The sequence below is a fragment of the Nannobrachium achirus genome, assembly GCF_963921795.1.
Source record: "Nannobrachium achirus genome assembly, chromosome: 11".
Taxonomy (NCBI): domain Eukaryota; kingdom Metazoa; phylum Chordata; class Actinopteri; order Myctophiformes; family Myctophidae; genus Nannobrachium; species Nannobrachium achirus.
This window is the reverse complement of record NC_137820.1, coordinates 65613964-65627711: the sequence shown is the minus strand read 5'-3', so window position 1 is coordinate 65627711 and position 13748 is coordinate 65613964.

Genomic DNA, 13748 nt, shown 5'->3' with positions numbered 1-13748 from the left:
CCTGGTGCTTCTCTAAGTTGTCCAATATTTCACATTGACAACAGTCTGCCACAAGGAAAAAAAGAAGGACAAAAAAAGCTTACAGCACCTGGTATTCCCAGGCGGTCTCCCATCCAAGTACTAACCAGGCCCGACCCTGCTTAGCTTCCGAGATCGGACGAGATCGGGCGTGTTCAGGGTGGTATGGCCGTAAGCGACAGTGAACCGCAGCCGGTAGGCCTTAATGGGCCAGCAGAGGCCCTTGCTATCGTGTGTGCTTCTGTCACGGCCACTCATAAACACCGATTGCTCCTTCAGTCTGGCAAAATGAAAAAGCTTACAGCACCTGGTATTCCCAGGCGGTCTCCCATCCAAGTACTAACCAGGCCCGACCCTGCTTAGCTTCCGAGATCGGACGAGATTGGGCGTGTTCAGGGTGGTATGGCCATGAGCGACAGTCAACCGCAGCCGGTAGGCCTTAATGGGCCAGCAGAGGCCCTTGCTATCGTGTGTGCTTCTGTCACGGCCACTCATAAACGACGATTGCTCCTTCAGTCTGGCAAAATGAAAAAGCTTACAGCACCTGGTATTCCCAGGCGGTCTCCCATCCAAGTACTAACCAGGCCCGACCCTGCTTAGCTTCCGAGATCGGACGAGATCGGGCGTGTTCAGGGTGGTATGGCCGTAAGCAAGTAAGGCAGCAGCCGCTAGGCCTCATATGCCAGTGTCAGGCTAACGCGGAGGGGACTGGCGGGTGTCAGACCGGATGAGAAAAGCATCAGCAGAGGCTGCGGTCGTTCAGGCAGTCAGTTAAGGGGTTATCGCTTCTCGGCCTTTTGGCTAAGATCAAGTGTAGTATCTGTTCTTATCAGTTTAATATCTGATACGTCCCCTATACGGGGACTACATATTAAACGGATTTTTGGACTCGGGAGTTGAAACAGGGGCTTGCTCCGTTCACTCCACGCATCGACCCGGCATTGCAGTGCCGCTGGGAACGGTGCGCCTCCTTCTGCTTTGTCGAAAGAAACTCGCATACACAAGGGCACCTTATCGTTCTGAACGGCGTGCCCGGTGGTTTACGCCCCGCCCCCTAGGCCGTGCCCCCCATTTGTGTTAACCAACGCCCCCAAAGTGGTTGGGGGTTGGGGCGACGGGAGGAGTAGACTAATTCCGGGGTACAGGTGAAAAATCTTCAAAGTGTGGGCTGCTGAAAAAAAAAAAAAACCTGCATGTGCCGTTTTGCCCGGCTCTCCGCGGGGCCCCGGGGAGCCTTGTCACCCAGCCGGGGTGCCCGCCCACAACCCAGTCAAACTCACAACCCGGCTCTCCAGCCGAACCCGGGTACCCACTATTAAGCCACCCTCCCGGAACCTTTACCAATAGCTGCGGGCGCACCGAGGCCGGGGACCTGGTGGTACGAATCCAGCTTTTTGGCAAAGCATTGTGGCCGTTTTGGGGAGCTCCCCACGCCAAAATGGGGCAACCTAAGGGGACTCCAGTCGGCCAGTTGGAGCCAAAGTAAAGTCTAGGTCTGTGTCCTGCTGCCCAACGGGGCTTTCTTCGCTGTGGGCGCCCCCTGGTGCTTCTCTAAGTTGTCCAATATTTCACATTGACAACAGTCTGCCACAAGGAAAAAAAGAAGGACAAAAAAAGCTTACAGCACCTGGTATTCCCAGGCGGTCTCCCATCCAAGTACTAACCAGGCCCGACCCTGCTTAGCTTCCGAGATCGGACGAGATCGGGCGTGTTCAGGGTGGTATGGCCGTAAGCGACAGTGAACCGCAGCCGGTAGGCCTTAATGGGCCAGCAGAGGCCCTTGCTATCGTGTGTGCTTCTGTCACGGCCACTCATAAACACCGATTGCTCCTTCAGTCTGGCAAAATGAAAAAGCTTACAGCACCTGGTATTCCCAGGCGGTCTCCCATCCAAGTACTAACCAGGCCCGACCCTGCTTAGCTTCCGAGATCGGACGAGATTGGGCGTGTTCAGGGTGGTATGGCCGTAAGCAAGTAAGGCAGCAGCCGCTAGGCCTCATATGCCAGTGTCAGGCTAACGCGGAGGGGACTGGCGGGTGTCAGACCGGATGAGAAAAGCATCAGCAGAGGCTGCGGTCGTTCAGGCAGTCAGTTAAGGGGTTATCGCTTCTCGGCCTTTTGGCTAAGATCAAGTGTAGTATCTGTTCTTATCAGTTTAATATCTGATACGTCCCCTATACGGGGACTACATATTAAACGGATTTTTGGACTCGGGAGTTGAAACAGGGGCTTGCTCCGTTCACTCCACGCATCGACCCGGCATTGCAGTGCCGCTGGGAACGGTGCGCCTCCTTCTGCTTTGTCGAAAGAAACTCGCATACACAAGGGCACCTTATCGTTCTGAACGGCGTGCCCGGTGGTTTACGCCCCGCCCCCTAGGCCGTGCCCCCCATTTGTGTTAACCAACGCCCCCAAAGTGGTTGGGGGTTGGGGCGACGGGAAATTCCGGGGTACAGGTGAAAAATCTTCAAAGTGTGGGCTGCTGAAAAAAAAAAAAAACCTGCATGTGCCGTTTTGCCCGGCTCTCCGCGGGGCCCCGGGGAGCCTTGTCACCCAGCCGGGGTGCCCGCCCACAACCCAGTCAAACTCACAACCCGGCTCTCCAGCCGAACCCGGGTACCCACTATTAAGCCACCCTCCCGGAACCTTTACCAATAGCTGCGGGCGCACCGAGGCCGGGGACCTGGTGGTACGAATCCAGCTTTTTGGCAAAGCATTGTGGCCGTTTTGGGGAGCTCCCCACGCCAAAATGGGGCAACCTAAGGGGACTCCAGTCGGCCAGTTGGAGCCAAAGTAAAGTCTAGGTCTGTGTCCTGCTGCCCAACGGGGCTTTCTTCGCTGTGGGCGCCCCCTGGTGCTTCTCTAAGTTGTCCAATATTTCACATTGACAACAGTCTGCCACAAGGAAAAAAAGAAGGACAAAAAAAGCTTACAGCACCTGGTATTCCCAGGCGGTCTCCCATCCAAGTACTAACCAGGCCCGACCCTGCTTAGCTTCCGAGATCGGACGAGATCGGGCGTGTTCAGGGTGGTATGGCCGTAAGCGACAGTGAACCGCAGCCGGTAGGCCTTAATGGGCCAGCAGAGGCCCTTGCTATCGTGTGTGCTTCTGTCACGGCCACTCATAAACACCGATTGCTCCTTCAGTCTGGCAAAATGAAAAAGCTTACAGCACCTGGTATTCCCAGGCGGTCTCCCATCCAAGTACTAACCAGGCCCGACCCTGCTTAGCTTCCGAGATCGGACGAGATTGGGCGTGTTCAGGGTGGTATGGCCATGAGCGACAGTCAACCGCAGCCGGTAGGCCTTAATGGGCCAGCAGAGGCCCTTGCTATCGTGTGTGCTTCTGTCACGGCCACTCATAAACGACGATTGCTCCTTCAGTCTGGCAAAATGAAAAAGCTTACAGCACCTGGTATTCCCAGGCGGTCTCCCATCCAAGTACTAACCAGGCCCGACCCTGCTTAGCTTCCGAGATCGGACGAGATCGGGCGTGTTCAGGGTGGTATGGCCGTAAGCAAGTAAGGCAGCAGCCGCTAGGCCTCATATGCCAGTGTCAGGCTAACGCGGAGGGGACTGGCGGGTGTCAGACCGGATGAGAAAAGCATCAGCAGAGGCTGCGGTCGTTCAGGCAGTCAGTTAAGGGGTTATCGCTTCTCGGCCTTTTGGCTAAGATCAAGTGTAGTATCTGTTCTTATCAGTTTAATATCTGATACGTCCCCTATACGGGGACTACATATTAAACGGATTTTTGGACTCGGGAGTTGAAACAGGGGCTTGCTCCGTTCACTCCACGCATCGACCCGGCATTGCAGTGCCGCTGGGAACGGTGCGCCTCCTTCTGCTTTGTCGAAAGAAACTCGCATACACAAGGGCACCTTATCGTTCTGAACGGCGTGCCCGGTGGTTTACGCCCTGCCCCCTAGGCCGTGCCCCCCATTTGTGTTAACCAACGCCCCCAAAGTGGTTGGGGGTTGGGGCGACGGGAGGAGTAGACTAATTCCGGGGTACAGGTGAAAAATCTTCAAAGTGTGGGCTGCTGAAAAAAAAAAAAAACCTGCATGTGCCGTTTTGCCCGGCTCTCCGCGGGGCCCCGGGGAGCCTTGTCACCCAGCCGGGGTGCCCGCCCACAACCCAGTCAAACTCACAACCCGGCTCTCCAGCCGAACCCGGGTACCCACTATTAAGCCACCCTCCCGGAACCTTTACCAATAGCTGCGGGCGCACCGAGGCCGGGGACCTGGTGGTACGAATCCAGCTTTTTGGCAAAGCATTGTGGCCGTTTTGGGGAGCTCCCCACGCCAAAATGGGGCAACCTAAGGGGACTCCAGTCGGCCAGTTGGAGCCAAAGTAAAGTCTAGGTCTGTGTCCTGCTGCCCAACGGGGCTTTCTTCGCTGTGGGCGCCCCCTGGTGCTTCTCTAAGTTGTCCAATATTTCACATTGACAACAGTCTGCCACAAGGAAAAAAAGAAGGACAAAAAAAGCTTACAGCACCTGGTATTCCCAGGCGGTCTCCCATCCAAGTACTAACCAGGCCCGACCCTGCTTAGCTTCCGAGATCGGACGAGATCGGGCGTGTTCAGGGTGGTATGGCCGTAAGCGACAGTGAACCGCAGCCGGTAGGCCTTAATGGGCCAGCAGAGGCCCTTGCTATCGTGTGTGCTTCTGTCACGGCCACTCATAAACACCGATTGCTCCTTCAGTCTGGCAAAATGAAAAAGCTTACAGCACCTGGTATTCCCAGGCGGTCTCCCATCCAAGTACTAACCAGGCCCGACCCTGCTTAGCTTCCGAGATCGGACGAGATTGGGCGTGTTCAGGGTGGTATGGCCGTAAGCAAGTAAGGCAGCAGCCGCTAGGCCTCATATGCCAGTGTCAGGCTAACGCGGAGGGGACTGGCGGGTGTCAGACCGGATGAGAAAAGCATCAGCAGAGGCTGCGGTCGTTCAGGCAGTCAGTTAAGGGGTTATCGCTTCTCGGCCTTTTGGCTAAGATCAAGTGTAGTATCTGTTCTTATCAGTTTAATATCTGATACGTCCCCTATACGGGGACTACATATTAAACGGATTTTTGGACTCGGGAGTTGAAACAGGGGCTTGCTCCGTTCACTCCACGCATCGACCCGGCATTGCAGTGCCGCTGGGAACGGTGCGCCTCCTTCTGCTTTGTCGAAAGAAACTCGCATACACAAGGGCACCTTATCGTTCTGAACGGCGTGCCCGGTGGTTTACGCCCCGCCCCCTAGGCCGTGCCCCCCATTTGTGTTAACCAACGCCCCCAAAGTGGTTGGGGGTTGGGGCGACGGGAGGAGTAGACTAATTCCGGGGTACAGGTGAAAAATCTTCAAAGTGTGGGCTGCTGAAAAAAAAAAAAAACCTGCATGTGCCGTTTTGCCCGGCTCTCCGCGGGGCCCCGGGGAGCCTTGTCACCCAGCCGGGGTGCCCGCCCACAACCCAGTCAAACTCACAACCCGGCTCTCCAGCCGAACCCGGGTACCCACTATTAAGCCACCCTCCCGGAACCTTTACCAATAGCTGCGGGCGCACCGAGGCCGGGGACCTGGTGGTACGAATCCAGCTTTTTGGCAAAGCATTGTGGCCGTTTTGGGGAGCTCCCCACGCCAAAATGGGGCAACATAAGGGGACTCCAGTCGGCCAGTTGGAGCCAAAGTAAAGTCTAGGTCTGTGTCCTGCTGCCCAACGGGGCTTTCTTCGCTGTGGGCGCCCCCTGGTGCTTCTCTAAGTTGTCCAATATTTCACATTGACAACAGTCTGCCACAAGGAAAAAAAGAAGGACAAAAAAAGCTTACAGCACCTGGTATTCCCAGGCGGTCTCCCATCCAAGTACTAACCAGGCCCGACCCTGCTTAGCTTCCGAGATCGGACGAGATCGGGCGTGTTCAGGGTGGTATGGCCGTAAGCGACAGTGAACCGCAGCCGGTAGGCCTTAATGGGCCAGCAGAGGCCCTTGCTATCGTGTGTGCTTCTGTCACGGCCACTCATAAACACCGATTGCTCCTTCAGTCTGGCAAAATGAAAAAGCTTACAGCACCTGGTATTCCCAGGCGGTCTCCCATCCAAGTACTAACCAGGCCCGACCCTGCTTAGCTTCCGAGATCGGACGAGATTGGGCGTGTTCAGGGTGGTATGGCCATGAGCGACAGTCAACCGCAGCCGGTAGGCCTTAATGGGCCAGCAGAGGCCCTTGCTATCGTGTGTGCTTCTGTCACGGCCACTCATAAACGACGATTGCTCCTTCAGTCTGGCAAAATGAAAAAGCTTACAGCACCTGGTATTCCCAGGCGGTCTCCCATCCAAGTACTAACCAGGCCCGACCCTGCTTAGCTTCCGAGATCGGACGAGATCGGGCGTGTTCAGGGTGGTATGGCCGTAAGCAAGTAAGGCAGCAGCCGCTAGGCCTCATATGCCAGTGTCAGGCTAACGCGGAGGGGACTGGCGGGTGTCAGACCGGATGAGAAAAGCATCAGCAGAGGCTGCGGTCGTTCAGGCAGTCAGTTAAGGGGTTATCGCTTCTCGGCCTTTTGGCTAAGATCAAGTGTAGTATCTGTTCTTATCAGTTTAATATCTGATACGTCCCCTATACGGGGACTACATATTAAACGGATTTTTGGACTCGGGAGTTGAAACAGGGGCTTGCTCCGTTCACTCCACGCATCGACCCGGCATTGCAGTGCCGCTGGGAACGGTGCGCCTCCTTCTGCTTTGTCGAAAGAAACTCGCATACACAAGGGCACCTTATCGTTCTGAACGGCGTGCCCGGTGGTTTACGCCCCGCCCCCTAGGCCGTGCCCCCCATTTGTGTTAACCAACGCCCCCAAAGTGGTTGGGGGTTGGGGCGACGGGAGGAGTAGACTAATTCCGGGGTACAGGTGAAAAATCTTCAAAGTGTGGGCTGCTGAAAAAAAAAAAAAACCTGCATGTGCCGTTTTGCCCGGCTCTCCGCGGGGCCCCGGGGAGCCTTGTCACCCAGCCGGGGTGCCCGCCCACAACCCAGTCAAACTCACAACCCGGCTCTCCAGCCGAACCCGGGTACCCACTATTAAGCCACCCTCCCGGAACCTTTACCAATAGCTGCGGGCGCACCGAGGCCGGGGACCTGGTGGTACGAATCCAGCTTTTTGGCAAAGCATTGTGGCCGTTTTGGGGAGCTCCCCACGCCAAAATGGGGCAACCTAAGGGGACTCCAGTCGGCCAGTTGGAGCCAAAGTAAAGTCTAGGTCTGTGTCCTGCTGCCCAACGGGGCTTTCTTCGCTGTGGGCGCCCCCTGGTGCTTCTCTAAGTTGTCCAATATTTCACATTGACAACAGTCTGCCACAAGGAAAAAAAGAAGGACAAAAAAAGCTTACAGCACCTGGTATTCCCAGGCGGTCTCCCATCCAAGTACTAACCAGGCCCGACCCTGCTTAGCTTCCGAGATCGGACGAGATCGGGCGTGTTCAGGGTGGTATGGCCGTAAGCGACAGTGAACCGCAGCCGGTAGGCCTTAATGGGCCAGCAGAGGCCCTTGCTATCGTGTGTGCTTCTGTCACGGCCACTCATAAACACCGATTGCTCCTTCAGTCTGGCAAAATGAAAAAGCTTACAGCACCTGGTATTCCCAGGCGGTCTCCCATCCAAGTACTAACCAGGCCCGACCCTGCTTAGCTTCCGAGATCGGACGAGATTGGGCGTGTTCAGGGTGGTATGGCCGTAAGCAAGTAAGGCAGCAGCCGCTAGGCCTCATATGCCAGTGTCAGGCTAACGCGGAGGGGACTGGCGGGTGTCAGACCGGATGAGAAAAGCATCAGCAGAGGCTGCGGTCGTTCAGGCAGTCAGTTAAGGGGTTATCGCTTCTCGGCCTTTTGGCTAAGATCAAGTGTAGTATCTGTTCTTATCAGTTTAATATCTGATACGTCCCCTATACGGGGACTACATATTAAACGGATTTTTGGACTCGGGAGTTGAAACAGGGGCTTGCTCCGTTCACTCCACGCATCGACCCGGCATTGCAGTGCCGCTGGGAACGGTGCGCCTCCTTCTGCTTTGTCGAAAGAAACTCGCATACACAAGGGCACCTTATCGTTCTGAACGGCGTGCCCGGTGGTTTACGCCCCGCCCCCTAGGCCGTGCCCCCCATTTGTGTTAACCAACGCCCCCAAAGTGGTTGGGGGTTGGGGCGACGGGAGGAGTAGACTAATTCCGGGGTACAGGTGAAAAATCTTCAAAGTGTGGGCTGCTGAAAAAAAAAAAAAACCTGCATGTGCCGTTTTGCCCGGCTCTCCGCGGGGCCCCGGGGAGCCTTGTCACCCAGCCGGGGTGCCCGCCCACAACCCAGTCAAACTCACAACCCGGCTCTCCAGCCGAACCCGGGTACCCACTATTAAGCCACCCTCCCGGAACCTTTACCAATAGCTGCGGGCGCACCGAGGCCGGGGACCTGGTGGTACGAATCCAGCTTTTTGGCAAAGCATTGTGGCCGTTTTGGGGAGCTCCCCACGCCAAAATGGGGCAACCTAAGGGGACTCCAGTCGGCCAGTTGGAGCCAAAGTAAAGTCTAGGTCTGTGTCCTGCTGCCCAACGGGGCTTTCTTCGCTGTGGGCGCCCCCTGGTGCTTCTCTAAGTTGTCCAATATTTCACATTGACAACAGTCTGCCACAAGGAAAAAAAGAAGGACAAAAAAAGCTTACAGCACCTGGTATTCCCAGGCGGTCTCCCATCCAAGTACTAACCAGGCCCGACCCTGCTTAGCTTCCGAGATCGGACGAGATCGGGCGTGTTCAGGGTGGTATGGCCGTAAGCGACAGTGAACCGCAGCCGGTAGGCCTTAATGGGCCAGCAGAGGCCCTTGCTATCGTGTGTGCTTCTGTCACGGCCACTCATAAACACCGATTGCTCCTTCAGTCTGGCAAAATGAAAAAGCTTACAGCACCTGGTATTCCCAGGCGGTCTCCCATCCAAGTACTAACCAGGCCCGACCCTGCTTAGCTTCCGAGATCGGACGAGATTGGGCGTGTTCAGGGTGGTATGGCCATGAGCGACAGTCAACCGCAGCCGGTAGGCCTTAATGGGCCAGCAGAGGCCCTTGCTATCGTGTGTGCTTCTGTCACGGCCACTCATAAACGACGATTGCTCCTTCAGTCTGGCAAAATGAAAAAGCTTACAGCACCTGGTATTCCCAGGCGGTCTCCCATCCAAGTACTAACCAGGCCCGACCCTGCTTAGCTTCCGAGATCGGACGAGATCGGGCGTGTTCAGGGTGGTATGGCCGTAAGCAAGTAAGGCAGCAGCCGCTAGGCCTCATATGCCAGTGTCAGGCTAACGCGGAGGGGACTGGCGGGTGTCAGACCGGATGAGAAAAGCATCAGCAGAGGCTGCGGTCGTTCAGGCAGTCAGTTAAGGGGTTATCGCTTCTCGGCCTTTTGGCTAAGATCAAGTGTAGTATCTGTTCTTATCAGTTTAATATCTGATACGTCCCCTATACGGGGACTACATATTAAACGGATTTTTGGACTCGGGAGTTGAAACAGGGGCTTGCTCCGTTCACTCCACGCATCGACCCGGCATTGCAGTGCCGCTGGGAACGGTGCGCCTCCTTCTGCTTTGTCGAAAGAAACTCGCATACACAAGGGCACCTTATCGTTCTGAACGGCGTGCCCGGTGGTTTACGCCCCGCCCCCTAGGCCGTGCCCCCCATTTGTGTTAACCAACGCCCCCAAAGTGGTTGGGGGTTGGGGCGACGGGAGGAGTAGACTAATTCCGGGGTACAGGTGAAAAATCTTCAAAGTGTGGGCTGCTGAAAAAAAAAAAAAACCTGCATGTGCCGTTTTGCCCGGCTCTCCGCGGGGCCCCGGGGAGCCTTGTCACCCAGCCGGGGTGCCCGCCCACAACCCAGTCAAACTCACAACCCGGCTCTCCAGCCGAACCCGGGTACCCACTATTAAGCCACCCTCCCGGAACCTTTACCAATAGCTGCGGGCGCACCGAGGCCGGGGACCTGGTGGTACGAATCCAGCTTTTTGGCAAAGCATTGTGGCCGTTTTGGGGAGCTCCCCACGCCAAAATGGGGCAACCTAAGGGGACTCCAGTCGGCCAGTTGGAGCCAAAGTAAAGTCTAGGTCTGTGTCCTGCTGCCCAACGGGGCTTTCTTCGCTGTGGGCGCCCCCTGGTGCTTCTCTAAGTTGTCCAATATTTCACATTGACAACAGTCTGCCACAAGGAAAAAAAGAAGGACAAAAAAAGCTTACAGCACCTGGTATTCCCAGGCGGTCTCCCATCCAAGTACTAACCAGGCCCGACCCTGCTTAGCTTCCGAGATCGGACGAGATCGGGCGTGTTCAGGGTGGTATGGCCGTAAGCGACAGTGAACCGCAGCCGGTAGGCCTTAATGGGCCAGCAGAGGCCCTTGCTATCGTGTGTGCTTCTGTCACGGCCACTCATAAACACCGATTGCTCCTTCAGTCTGGCAAAATGAAAAAGCTTACAGCACCTGGTATTCCCAGGCGGTCTCCCATCCAAGTACTAACCAGGCCCGACCCTGCTTAGCTTCCGAGATCGGACGAGATTGGGCGTGTTCAGGGTGGTATGGCCGTAAGCAAGTAAGGCAGCAGCCGCTAGGCCTCATATGCCAGTGTCAGGCTAACGCGGAGGGGACTGGCGGGTGTCAGACCGGATGAGAAAAGCATCAGCAGAGGCTGCGGTCGTTCAGGCAGTCAGTTAAGGGGTTATCGCTTCTCGGCCTTTTGGCTAAGATCAAGTGTAGTATCTGTTCTTATCAGTTTAATATCTGATACGTCCCCTATACGGGGACTACATATTAAACGGATTTTTGGACTCGGGAGTTGAAACAGGGGCTTGCTCCGTTCACTCCACGCATCGACCCGGCATTGCAGTGCCGCTGGGAACGGTGCGCCTCCTTCTGCTTTGTCGAAAGAAACTCGCATACACAAGGGCACCTTATCGTTCTGAACGGCGTGCCCGGTGGTTTACGCCCCGCCCCCTAGGCCGTGCCCCCCATTTGTGTTAACCAACGCCCCCAAAGTGGTTGGGGGTTGGGGCGACGGGAAATTCCGGGGTACAGGTGAAAAATCTTCAAAGTGTGGGCTGCTGAAAAAAAAAAAAAACCTGCATGTGCCGTTTTGCCCGGCTCTCCGCGGGGCCCCGGGGAGCCTTGTCACCCAGCCGGGGTGCCCGCCCACAACCCAGTCAAACTCACAACCCGGCTCTCCAGCCGAACCCGGGTACCCACTATTAAGCCACCCTCCCGGAACCTTTACCAATAGCTGCGGGCGCACCGAGGCCGGGGACCTGGTGGTACGAATCCAGCTTTTTGGCAAAGCATTGTGGCCGTTTTGGGGAGCTCCCCACGCCAAAATGGGGCAACCTAAGGGGACTCCAGTCGGCCAGTTGGAGCCAAAGTAAAGTCTAGGTCTGTGTCCTGCTGCCCAACGGGGCTTTCTTCGCTGTGGGCGCCCCCTGGTGCTTCTCTAAGTTGTCCAATATTTCACATTGACAACAGTCTGCCACAAGGAAAAAAAGAAGGACAAAAAAAGCTTACAGCACCTGGTATTCCCAGGCGGTCTCCCATCCAAGTACTAACCAGGCCCGACCCTGCTTAGCTTCCGAGATCGGACGAGATCGGGCGTGTTCAGGGTGGTATGGCCGTAAGCGACAGTGAACCGCAGCCGGTAGGCCTTAATGGGCCAGCAGAGGCCCTTGCTATCGTGTGTGCTTCTGTCACGGCCACTCATAAACACCGATTGCTCCTTCAGTCTGGCAAAATGAAAAAGCTTACAGCACCTGGTATTCCCAGGCGGTCTCCCATCCAAGTACTAACCAGGCCCGACCCTGCTTAGCTTCCGAGATCGGACGAGATTGGGCGTGTTCAGGGTGGTATGGCCATGAGCGACAGTCAACCGCAGCCGGTAGGCCTTAATGGGCCAGCAGAGGCCCTTGCTATCGTGTGTGCTTCTGTCACGGCCACTCATAAACGACGATTGCTCCTTCAGTCTGGCAAAATGAAAAAGCTTACAGCACCTGGTATTCCCAGGCGGTCTCCCATCCAAGTACTAACCAGGCCCGACCCTGCTTAGCTTCCGAGATCGGACGAGATCGGGCGTGTTCAGGGTGGTATGGCCGTAAGCAAGTAAGGCAGCAGCCGCTAGGCCTCATATGCCAGTGTCAGGCTAACGCGGAGGGGACTGGCGGGTGTCAGACCGGATGAGAAAAGCATCAGCAGAGGCTGCGGTCGTTCAGGCAGTCAGTTAAGGGGTTATCGCTTCTCGGCCTTTTGGCTAAGATCAAGTGTAGTATCTGTTCTTATCAGTTTAATATCTGATACGTCCCCTATACGGGGACTACATATTAAACGGATTTTTGGACTCGGGAGTTGAAACAGGGGCTTGCTCCGTTCACTCCACGCATCGACCCGGCATTGCAGTGCCGCTGGGAACGGTGCGCCTCCTTCTGCTTTGTCGAAAGAAACTCGCATACACAAGGGCACCTTATCGTTCTGAACGGCGTGCCCGGTGGTTTACGCCCTGCCCCCTAGGCCGTGCCCCCCATTTGTGTTAACCAACGCCCCCAAAGTGGTTGGGGGTTGGGGCGACGGGAGGAGTAGACTAATTCCGGGGTACAGGTGAAAAATCTTCAAAGTGTGGGCTGCTGAAAAAAAAAAAAAACCTGCATGTGCCGTTTTGCCCGGCTCTCCGCGGGGCCCCGGGGAGCCTTGTCACCCAGCCGGGGTGCCCGCCCACAACCCAGTCAAACTCACAACCCGGCTCTCCAGCCGAACCCGGGTACCCACTATTAAGCCACCCTCCCGGAACCTTTACCAATAGCTGCGGGCGCACCGAGGCCGGGGACCTGGTGGTACGAATCCAGCTTTTTGGCAAAGCATTGTGGCCGTTTTGGGGAGCTCCCCACGCCAAAATGGGGCAACCTAAGGGGACTCCAGTCGGCCAGTTGGAGCCAAAGTAAAGTCTAGGTCTGTGTCCTGCTGCCCAACGGGGCTTTCTTCGCTGTGGGCGCCCCCTGGTGCTTCTCTAAGTTGTCCAATATTTCACATTGACAACAGTCTGCCACAAGGAAAAAAAGAAGGACAAAAAAAGCTTACAGCACCTGGTATTCCCAGGCGGTCTCCCATCCAAGTACTAACCAGGCCCGACCCTGCTTAGCTTCCGAGATCGGACGAGATCGGGCGTGTTCAGGGTGGTATGGCCGTAAGCGACAGTGAACCGCAGCCGGTAGGCCTTAATGGGCCAGCAGAGGCCCTTGCTATCGTGTGTGCTTCTGTCACGGCCACTCATAAACACCGATTGCTCCTTCAGTCTGGCAAAATGAAAAAGCTTACAGCACCTGGTATTCCCAGGCGGTCTCCCATCCAAGTACTAACCAGGCCCGACCCTGCTTAGCTTCCGAGATCGGACGAGATTGGGCGTGTTCAGGGTGGTATGGCCGTAAGCAAGTAAGGCAGCAGCCGCTAGGCCTCATATGCCAGTGTCAGGCTAACGCGGAGGGGACTGGCGGGTGTCAGACCGGATGAGAAAAGCATCAGCAGAGGCTGCGGTCGTTCAGGCAGTCAGTTAAGGGGTTATCGCTTCTCGGCCTTTTGGCTAAGATCAAGTGTAGTATCTGTTCTTATCAGTTTAATATCTGATACGTCCCCTATACGGGGACTACATATTAAACGGATTTTTGGACTCGGGAGTTGAAACAGGGGCTTGCTCCGTTCAC